Genomic DNA, 12,188 nt, shown 5'->3' with positions numbered 1-12,188 from the left:
CCACACTTCAAGGATTTGAAGTTGGTAAGTATGTTGGCATCACCTGTCATATGTCTTGAACAACCGCTATCAAAGTACCATGAACTAGATGCATGCATTTTATGACAAGTAAATGTAGCCAAGCAGACAGAGTTAACTTTCTTGACCCATATTGTTTTTTATTGTGAATTTCTTTTTGTCAAGAATTGATTCATACTACCAAAGTGTTTAACATAATTCTTTTTAAAAAAATTTAACAGAGAGAAATACTTAGGTTTTATGTGTCCTTTCATCCCACAAAAATGACAAAATGGTACAAATTGTCCAATGTTTCTTTTTGGATAAATTTTCTTTAGTTGTAGATCTGTTGGAACAGATGACAACTTTGTGGTCTCAACAGAGTGACTTGTTCCTGCATAATGGTTAGTTGGCACAACAGTCGGATAATTCATAGATTTTACAAAAAATACTTTTCTTGAGGATTCAGATCCATTAGATCCTAATCCACTATAATCACTAGCCTTTTTTCCTACAGAAAGAATATCATCCAATATTCCAGATCTAAGATTAAGCATTTTGACACATTTTTGCAAAAGATCAATTTCTTTACTCAAAGAATTAATTTCATCATTTTTGGAAGAAATAATCATCTCAAGTTCTTCAATTTTTTCAACAAATTTTTTATTATTGCTAGCCATTAGACGATTCTTAGAACACACTTTCAGCAATTGATCATACATTATTTTATAAGACTCTTTCAATGACTCCTCATTTAAGTCAGAATCATCACAATCAATGTCAGAATTCTCATTATTCTGAACAGAATTATTAAGGCATAACACATCCTTGTAATCAATTGAAGTGAAAACCATACCTTTGTGAACAGAGGTTAAGGCAACACTATTTTCCTCCTCATCACTCTGTTCAGGGTCTTGATCACTCCACGTGGCTGTCATGACTTTCTTTTTCTTTAAGGTATTTGCACACTTAGATTGAATGTATCCAAATCCTTCACATTCCCTGCACTGAATACCCTTTTTATTAGTCTCAAAGGGTTTAGAAAAATTACCTTTTGGGTTTTTGGATATGGCCTTTTTGTTTCCCAATTTCTTTATGTATTTTTATAAATTTTTGGTCAACAGAGCCATCTCATCATCCGAACTTTACTTCTTTTCTTTAGAAGATTTCAAGGCAATAGATTTCCCCTTGATTTCTTCTGTCTTACCTTTTTGTCTAATTTGTTGGTTTAGTTCAAAAGTTCGAAGTGAACCCATCAATTCTTCTACTTTTATTTTTTCTAGAATTTTTGCTTCTTCAATTGCAGTTAGCTTCGTCTGAAACCTGTCAGGGAGAACTCTAACAATTTTTTGAACCAAAACATTCTCTTCAAGTTTTTCACCAAGAGCAAAATATTTGTTAGCAATATCTGACAAATTCAGTGAGGGATTCATTTTCTTTCATTTTCAAATTTTCAAAATTTTTAGTGAGCATAACAAGCATAGAATGCTTGACATTAGTAGTTCCTTCAAATTGAGTTTGAAGGATTTGCCAAGCATCTTTGGCCGAAACACATGAAGAAATCAATTTAATGTAACCTTCACCAACACCATGAAAAATAACATGTAATGCTTTATTATTGTAACTGGACAGTCTATCTTCAGCATCAGCCTAATCAAGTTCAGATTTTACCTTAGTTACAGCATTGCTTTCTGCTGGAGGAGTCCAACCACTTAAAATAGCTCTCCAAGCCTTTTCATCTTGAGATTTGATGAAGGCTCTCATTCTAACTTTCCAATATGGATAGTTCTAATCGTTGAGTAAAGGGGGCGAGTTATGGAGCCTCCTTCTGTGAAAAAAGACATTGCAAGAACAAGAACAAGAACAACAAACGAAATAAACCAAGATCAGAAATGAGTGACCCGCTCTGATACCAATTGAAATTCCATTTTTATTAATTACCAAATTAATTAAACCATTTGAATTAATTAAAAAGCTGAATGGTAATTAACTATTTCCGCAGATTCCAGTTCCGTCGAGACAGAATCCGAACTTGTCACAACAGAAAATGAACACAATAAAAAGACAGTGCAAAACAATAAAGAACACAACGAATTTTTACAAGGTTCAGAAACCCTTTCGGATAACCTACTCCTTGGGGCCACGCCCAGAGAATAAAACCAATTAATAAAGAATCACAAGTATAAAATATTGACTTAAACAAAACAAGACTCCCTCTTAAGATTTGCCGCAACTTTGTTGTACTTCTCTTCACTAATCTGATCTTGATTGAAACGCTCAACCACTTGAACTCCCTTCAATGGCCAGTGAGTGCTTGCATCCTCCTGACGCAAGGCTTGTAAAAAATCTTCTCCCGAAGACAATAAACATTGTGTTCAAATTACAATGTGTATTCACTCATGAACGTGGTATAAATTCACCATTGAAAACTAAACACTCATATTTCTACAAGAGAACGTCAATGCTTATGATCTTGAATACAAAGAGGAACTCTCACAAATATTACAATACACTCACAAATTATGCATCTCAGAGTTCCCCTTTTCACTGCCTTTAGAGCCCTATTTATAGAGTCATTTTTCGTGCTCATAAAGGCTGAGAAAGAATCTCCTAATAAAGGCAAGAATAATTGAAGATATTCTTGATTGATGAAGAGTTGCCTTGTTTAGAAGATGCTGATCAAATAGTTACGATTTTTGTTGGGACAACTTAGATCTGTGTCGGATAAAAAACAAGCTCAAAAAGGAAACAACAATTAATGACTTTAAGAATTCAGTTTCCTATTTTTCAATTCTTGAGCTGCACGAAAATATATATACAAATATTCTAGAAATGACTTTGGGTAAGTACTGAATATTTGGAAGATATAACTTCCCTTTATAAACAAATTGGGACAATATAAAGATAAATAAGGAAGCTAAGATAATCTGAAATTCACAAAAAGGGAAAGTGAATTTCCGAAAATGACAATAAAGGGAAACAAACAATTTATCTTTTAAGAAAAAGATATTTCTATAAAATATGCCAATTATAGGATTTACAATAAGTAAGGCAAGAAATACACATAGATAAGTAAATATAAATTTTCAGAGGCAGTTATTGCTAGTAATAATTTTAATGTAGTAAATTTAGCTACGGGTGCAAAAGTTTGAGAATAATATATACCTTCTTGTTGAGTGTATCCTTTGACGAAAAGTCGAGTTTTATTGCAATCGATCTCTCCTTTTAATTTTTTTTATTTACTTTATACATCCATTTACAACCAATTGTGTGGTGGCCTTGTGGGAGGGAAACAATTTTCCAAGTGTTGTTGGCATCCAATGCATCAAGTTCTTATTGCATAGCATGCTGCCATTCTAGTTTGATGGCAGCTATGGTGTAATTTTTAGGCTCCAAAGTGCAATTGGCAGCTAAAATAACATCCTTGAAAGAGGAAGAAAACTTATCATAAGATAAGTACTTAGATATAGGGTGAGAAGTAAAAGGTACCGTGGCTTAATATTGACATATGCAATCTCTTCAATGAGTAGGCTTGGCAGTAGTTCGGCTAGATTTAGTGGTATATGGAGCATTGGTGGGTTGAATGGGATCTGGTCGAGAGGTAGTAGCAATGGAAGGAGAAGAAGCACCTTCGTTAGAGTGATTAATAGGTTTAGTAACAACAGGAATATCATCATGAATAGTACTACCTAAAGGGATGTTAGTCTTGGGCAGAGAAGAATGTGAAAAGAATATATTTATTTTAACATTATGTGTAGCTTTTCGAAGAGGACAAATTGATTCATAGAAAATAACATCATAGGAGAGAAAATTTTGGTTAGTTTGAATATCAAGGAAAGTATATGCTTTCTTGCCATGAGGATATCCAATATATATACACGCTCTAGAGCGAGGATAAAATTTATGTCTCTTGCTATCAAGAGTAGATGCATATCTAGGCAGCTTATGTTTCGCAAGAGATTATAGTTTGAAGCCTTTTTGTATATAATAATTCAAAAGGGGTTTTGAAATGAAATAATTTTTATGGTGTTCTATTAATCATATATACATCTATATGAATACGATAGCTTTAATATGATAATGAGATGTTTGATTGGAAACATAGTGCTCTAGCAACATTCAAAATATGTTGGGTTTTACAGTCCACAACATAATTTTGTTGTGGGCATTCAACACAAGAATTATATTGTATGATACCCTTTGTAGCAAAAAGGATGTTAAATTGAGTTGTTTAGCATTGTCGGTTCTTACCGATTTGATGCATGTGGAAAATTGAGTATTGATTAAAGTTAAATAATTTGGAATAGCTTGTTGGGCTTCAGCTTTTGATTTCAGCATGTATATATACCCAAGTAAAGCGCGTAGCATCATCCAAAATGGTACAAAAATACTTGTATCCTTGAATTCTTAAGATGTGAAATTGTCCCCATATGTCTAAATGTATAAAATCAAAAGGATTAGAGGCAAGATTATTGTGAGAAATAAAAGGTAATCTCTTTTGGTTTGCATAATGAAAAATGGAATAAGGAATGGAAGACGCATTAGACTCTGAAAAACTAACTCATTATTGATATTAGAATAACCAACATAGAGAGATGGCCAAGGAATGTGTGCCATTGGTCCACATTATTACACCTATCACAAGAAACAAAATATGAATTAGGAGAACAATCTTTTGTCAATATATAGAGATTGTGGAGCTTCTTAGCAATCCCAATCTATTTGTGCCGAATAGGATCCTATAGAGGGCAATCATTATAGTTAAAAACAAGTATATTAGAAGTGTTGTTAAGTAATTAAGGCATTGAACAGAGATTAAATTTAAATTGTGGAACATAAAGGACATTATATAGAGTTATTTAGTCATTGATGCGCACAATTCCAAATTTAGTTATAGATATTTGGTGACCATTAGGCAGATTTAAGTAAGTAACAAGAGGTCTTTGGTCAAAAGAGGCAAAGCTATTTATGTCAATACACACATGGTAAGTATGTAGAGTCCAAGAACTTTACTTAGCTAAGATAGATAATAGTATGATAGTATTTATAGCATTATCTTTGTTACTATGGATTTTTGGTTCAGACCGGGAATTATTTGGACACTCATAGTAGTACTTATAGATTTTCTAAGTTTAACCTATAGTTTAAGAATATTAAGTATAACCTAAGGTTTGATTAATGTGATTGATATTAAGGATTATATTTATTATATTATAAGGTTTAGACATCAACCAATAGGATTATAAGCACATGTTATGAATGGTAATTAAGGATTAAGTATTTTTGAGGATTAAATTAAATAAGGGTAAAGTTTGAATGTTATAGGGTCAGTCAGCAGCTTTGAATACGTTGAGGGCTTAGTCAAGGCTGTTTACTCCATTCAAACTTAGCTAAAAATGTGTAATTTCGTGTTTAAATATTCAGCGTGTGCTGATATATCGCAGCTATAGGGGGCGATATGTCGCAGCACGTAGATACAGAAAACACGAAACGATGCACGGTCGCCTCGGGCATACTGGCCCAGGCGATATATCGCCTACAGGGGGCGATATATCGCCTCCTCCAGTATGTTTTCAAACGTTTTTGAATTCATTTCCTTTCAGCCATTCAAACTCCTTCAACAGTCCAGCATCTTTTGAACGAGTCTTCAGCCTCTGCTGAACGATTATTCAAATGATTTTCACCTAAAAAGCCATTATTTTTATTTAAGTAAAATCAAGATATTTTCATTCCCAAAATCTATAAATAGGACCTAGTACCCAGCCATTATTCACCATTTGCTCTAAGTTCAGAAGCTGCTAGTGTTAAGTGAGTGTGAGAGTGTAAACACTTGGTTTGGGAAAAACTATAAGCTTAAACATCATAAGCTTATCAAACACTTTGGGAAGTGAGTTCTATAGTATTTCGGTGGAGGTTAGATTGATCTTGCAAATCTTTGAGGTAAACCCAAAACTCTAGTTCCTTTCTGTATGTTATGTTATTTCCTTTCTCAAAACATTCTACTCAGTCCCCTAACCTTATTCTTATTTTGGTTAGGGAATCCAAGTTCTTAAGCATATAAGTCGGTAAGTATGTTTTTTATGGTTTAGTCTTTCCATCTCTTTCATTTCATCTCCTTTCTTTAGACTCACTCTTTCTTATGGTTTTAGGAGTGTTCCAAAAAGTCCCAACTCAGTCCATTATATCCCGGTAACTTTGGTAAGGAAAATAGGCTAGAATCTATATGTTTATGTTTATGTTATCTTATGTGTTATGTTTTCATATGTTATGAATATGTTATTGATGTGTATGTTGTAGGCTTGGGCTTATGCCCTATTTGACTAACAAGACCCCAAAAAGATTGTGGGCATAAGCCTATTTAGCTGGTAGGACCCCACTAATCTCATGGGCATAAGCTTGTTTAGTCTATGGGACCCCAAGTAATAATGGCCATTATAATAAGTGCATTATGTGTTATGATATGTCTTTACGTTATTATGAAATTGATGTGTATGACTATGTGTTAGATTTTTTCCTTGCTGGGCATTAGGCTCATTCCTTTCTGTTTATGTGCAGGAAATAAGCTTTAGAGGCAGAAAGATTCATGACGCTTGGAGGATATGTATCGATGATGAATGGAGTCAAGGGGCCGAGTGTCATTCGATTCGAGGATGTAGTCTCAATTTATGTTTTTATGATTTTATGTGTATTTTCCGCACCAATTATGTAATGTCTTTTATTTTAAAACATCTTTTGTTTTTAAAGACAATGGGATCCCATAATCCTTCTTAGTATTCTGTTTATTTGTAAATAACTCTTATTTTGCAAGTTACTCAATAAATTATGGTATTTTCGTAAAAATGTAAGTTTTATGTATAGTTTCGTTAATGGTCCAAATAGTCTAGAGTAGTGGGTCATTACAGTTGGTATCAGAGAAAACGGTTCCTTCGCATGAAGTTCTCCTCGATACACATGCTCAAAGCTCCGAATCGGACTGCCAAGTAAGTGTTTAAGTTACAAGTTACAAGTTACTTTGTCTATGTGTATAGCTAACAACTTTAGTGTTTATGTTTCAGTTAAGAATGAACGGAGCCTTAACCTACCAAGATATCCGAGCCAATAAGGCCTTAAAAAGAATAAGGGAGCCAAGAAACACCGTAGGAGCCCTAGAAAGGATTACTCGAAGGTTGCTTTTGTTTCACCAAGCGATAGGTGGCCTTCAAGAGGCTAAACAAATAATGCTAAGATCAACCGAGCAATATGTATTAGTAATTAGGTTGTTTAAATATTTTCATTCTGTAATAGCAGCATTAGAAGAGATATGGGGAGAGATGTATGAGGAAGATGAACTACCCTTAGCAATGAGATACTATTTTCTCTTAGTTAGGTTCACCTCAAAAATTGAGTTTCAGTTCACCAATGAGCAAAAGAATAGGATTCTCACCAACCTTCCTATAGGAAGTTTTGATGCTCATGACAATGATGATTATGAACAAATAGATGATGATATGCTAGATGACGGATCGGATGTAGAAGATCCCGATTTTTAGATTAGTGGTTTTTATTTGTTTTATTTTTTATTGTAATAAGTGAAATTATTTTCCAAATGAATAAACATGCTATTTGAATATCATGTGTGAGTTTGATTCTATTTTCACAATCATAATAAATACTAAATAAAATGAATAATGACTAAGTTCGGTGAGGGTGGATACAAATCAATGAACCTGGTTTCCTTATTGAGAGTTAGGGGGCCTTAGTAGTGGGAACGATTTTACTGATCCCAGCCCTCCCTCAATATGGTTAACTTTGGAACAAAGATAAGTTTCGAGCCTGAGAATTAAGTCATATAGGATGATTAGAAACACACTTAGAAAATAAAGATGACTTGTTTTTTTTTTCTAAGTTTAGAAACCCACTCTAAATAATAAATAAAGACCTATATAATCTTTCATAAGAAGTCATAATAAATAGGTCCGAGATATGTTTGTTTTAGATATGCTTTTGCCTTAGAGCCTATTAGGAAAAGTTCTAACATGTTTCTTTCAACTGTTAGAACTCTGCTACGATGTCTCTCCGAAGATCTGCACGCACCAACGGAAACGCCTCCAACGATGTTCCAGCAACCAATGCGGTCCCTACCGTTCGCCAAAGGGGAGTGCGTGCTACTGCTCGCCGCAACGCGCCGGCACAGCCAGCTGACAACACTGCAGAGATTGCCAGACTGCGACAACAAGTCGAGGAACTTCTGCAGCAACAACGCCAGCAGGCTCAATCTCAGCCTCAGCCTCCGCCACAGCCGCAGCCGCAGCCACAGCCACAGCCACAGCCAATGGCCTCAGCACCCCAACAAGTTGGTCCATATGGGGGATGGCCTATGACGAATTACGCTCCATATCCTGTACAGCATATGGAGCCAGTGTACGAGAGGTTCCGTAAGCAGCACGCTCCGAACTTCGAAGGGACTACGGACCCCTTTGAAGCAGAAGAATGGCTAAGGAATGTGGAGCCGATCCTAGCCCACATGAACCTCAGTAATGCTGAACACATATCCTGCGTCTCATCTTTACTCAAGAAAGATGCCAGGATATGGTGGGATTTGGTCCAGCAATCCCACGATGCTGCCACTATGACGTGGACCCGATTTGTGGAGCTCTTCCACAAGAAGTACTACAATTCAGCGGTACTTGCTACAAGAGTTGAGGAGTTCACCAATCTGAAGCAAGGGAATTTAACGGTGGCGGAATATGCTCGTCAGTTTGACCGCTTAGCCAAGTTCGCGGCAGAGTTAGTTCCAACCGATTATCTGAGGGTGAACAAATTCGTGAGAGGACTCCGACCAAAGATCGAGATGGGGGTAAAGCTAGCAAACCCGGGAAACACTTCATATGCCGACGTTCTTGAGACGACCATTGAAGTAGAAAGGTTGCAGGCCAACGTGAGCAAAGAAGAAGCTAGCAAGCCTGAACCCAAACAGCAGAGCCAACCTCAGGCCAGTCGGAACAACAATCAGTCTAGCAATAACAGCAACAATCAGTCCAACAACAACGGTAACGGACAGAAGAGAAGGCATCCTGACAACAAGCAATCTGACAAAAATAAAAGGGCGCGACCAATTAATGGGGGAAATAAGTTGTAATGACCCACTAATCTAGACTATTTGGACCATTAACGAATCTATACATAAAACTTACATTTTTGCGGAAATACCATAATTTATTATAAACTTGTAGAAACAAAGGTTACTTTCATAAAAATAAGTAGGATATGGGTACCCATTGTCTTTAAAACAAAAACAACTTAAAAACTAAAAAGAGTTACATAGAAAATGCGGAAAATACATTTAAAACCATAAAAACATAAACAAGACTACATCCTCGAATCGAATAACGCTCGGCCCCTTGACTCCATTCACCATCGATACACATCCTCTAAGCGTCACGAATCTTTCCGCCTCTAAAGCTTATTTCCTGCACATAAACAGAAAGGAATAAGCCTAATGCCCAGCAAGGAAAAATCTAACACATAGTCATAAACATAGATTTCATAATAAACGTAAAGACATATCATAACACATAATACTCTTATTATAATGGCCATTATTACTTGGGGTCCCTTAGACTAAACAAGCTTATGCCCATGAGATTAGTGGGGTCCTACCAGCTAAATAGGCATATGCCCACAATCTTTTTGGGGTCTTGTTAGTCAAAAAGGGCATAAGCCCAAGCCTACAACAAACACATGCATAACATATTCATAACATATTCATAACATATCATAACATAACATAAACATAAACATATAGATTCTAGCCTATTTTCCTTACCAAAGTTACCGGGATATAATGGACTGAGTTGGGACTTTTGGAACACTCCTAAAACCATAATGAACATGAGTGAGTCTAAAGAAAGGAGATGGAACGGCTAAACCATTTGAGAAACATGCTTACCGAACTTATGTGCTCAAGAACTTAGATTCCCTAACCAAAATGAAGATTAAGGTTAGAGATTGAGTAGAAGACTATGAGAAAGAAAATAACATAATACCGAAAGGAACTAGAGTTTTGGTTACCTCAAAGGCTTGAAAGACCAATCTACACCTCCACCGAAATACTATAGAACTCACTTCCCAAAGTGTTTGATAAGCTTATGATGTTTAAGCTTATAATTTTTCCCAAACCAGGTGTTTACACTCTCACACTCACTTAACACTAGCAGCTTCTGAACTTAGAGCAAATGGTGAATAATGGCTGGGTACTAGGTCCTATTTATAGAGTTTGGGAATGAAAATATCTTGATTTTACTTAAATAAAAATAATGGCTTTTTAGGTGAAAATCATTTGAATAATCGTTCAGCAGAGGCTGAAGACTCGTTCAAAAGATGCTGGACTGTTGAAGGAGTTTGAATGGCTGAAAGAAAATGAATTCAAAAGAGTTTGAATTCATGCTGAAGGAGGTGATATATCGCCCCCTGTAGGCGATATATCGCCTGGGCCAGTATGCCCGAGGCGACCGTGCATCGTCTCGTGTTTTCCATATCTACGTGCTGCGATATATCGCCCCCTATAGCTGCGATATATCGGCACACGCTGAATATTTAAACATGAAATTACACATTTTTAGCTAAGTTTGAATGGAGTAAACAGCCTTGACTAAGCCTTCAACGTATTCAAAGCTGCTGACTGACCCTATATCATTCAAACTTTACCCTTATTTAATTTAATCCTCAAAAATCTTTAATCCTTAATCACCATTCATAACATGTGCTTAAAATCCTATTGGTTGATGTCTAAACCTTATAATATAATAAATATAATCCTTAATATCAGTCACTTTAATCAAACCTTAGGTTATACTTAATATTCTTAAACTATAGATTAAACTTAGAAAATCTATAAGTACTACTATGAGTGTCCAAATAATTCCCGGTCTGAACCAAAAATCCACAGTAACAAAGATAATACTATAAATACTATCATACTATTATCTATCTTAGCTAAGTAAAGTTCTTGGACTCTACATAAGTCGGGCTACGTGGAATACCCGCCATGTGCCAAATGTCAGAAGAAGCACCCCGGAGAATGTCGTGCCAACACCAAGGAGTGTTTCAATTGTGGTCAAGAGGGGCATCGCAAGAAAGATTTTCCTCAGCAAAAGCCGGAAGGAAAGAAGGACGAAAAGATGGTTCCTGCTCGGGTTTTTGCTTTAACCCAAGGAGAGGCGGATGCTAGCAACAAGGTGGTCACAGGTCAGGTTTCCATCCTCAATAAATTATGTCATGTATTATTTGATTCTGGAGCCACTCATTCGTATATTTCGTTAGGAATGATAGATAAACTAGACAAACCTAGTGAAAGATTTAGAACTAGGTTTGCGACCGAGTTGCCTTCGGGCAAAGTAGTTCTATCATCACGAATTGTACGAGGCGTACCGATCAAAGTTGAGGACATAGAACTAGAAGGAGACCTGATAGAGCTGGTGATCAAGGACTTTGACGTAATCCTAGGCATGGATTGGCTAGCACGGCATGGCGCAACAATCGACTGCAGACGCAAGAAGGTAATGTTCGAGACTCCTGATGGCCAGAGACGATGCTTCATGGGACAAGCTTCAGGATTGCACACCCCATTAGTGTCATCTCTCAAAGCTCAGAGAATGATGGAGAAAGGATGCCAAGCATTCTTAGCCAGCATCACGAACATGGAGAAGGAGACATCACTTAAGGTTGGAGATGTTCGAGTCATACGAGATTTTCCAGAAGTTTTCCCCGATGACTTGCCAGGATTGCCGCCAACTAGAGAAATAGACTTCACGATATAATTAGTTCCGGGCACCGAGCCTATCTCTAAGGCACCATACCGGATGGCACCTATGGAACTCAAGGAGTTAAAGACGCAGCTACAAGAACTCCTAGACTTGGGTTTAATTAGGCCAAGCCATTCACCATGGGGAGCTCCGGTACTATTCGTGAAGAAGAAGGACGGAAGTATGCGCATGTGCATAGACTACCGTGAGCTGAACAAAGTAACGATTAAGAACAAATACCCGCTACCTCGGATTGATGATTTGTTTGATCAACTCCGAGGCGCGACTGTATTTTCTAAGATCGATTTACGGTCCGGGTATCATCAGCACAAGGTAAAGGGAGAAGATATCCCTAAGACAGCCTTTAGGACTCGTTATGGACATTACGAGTTCTTGGTTATGTCTTTT

Source organism: Humulus lupulus, chromosome 7 (assembly GCF_963169125.1).
Source record: "Humulus lupulus chromosome 7, drHumLupu1.1, whole genome shotgun sequence".
In the NCBI taxonomy this organism is placed as follows: Eukaryota; Viridiplantae; Streptophyta; class Magnoliopsida; order Rosales; family Cannabaceae; genus Humulus; species Humulus lupulus.
Note: the sequence above shows the minus strand (reverse complement) of the source record.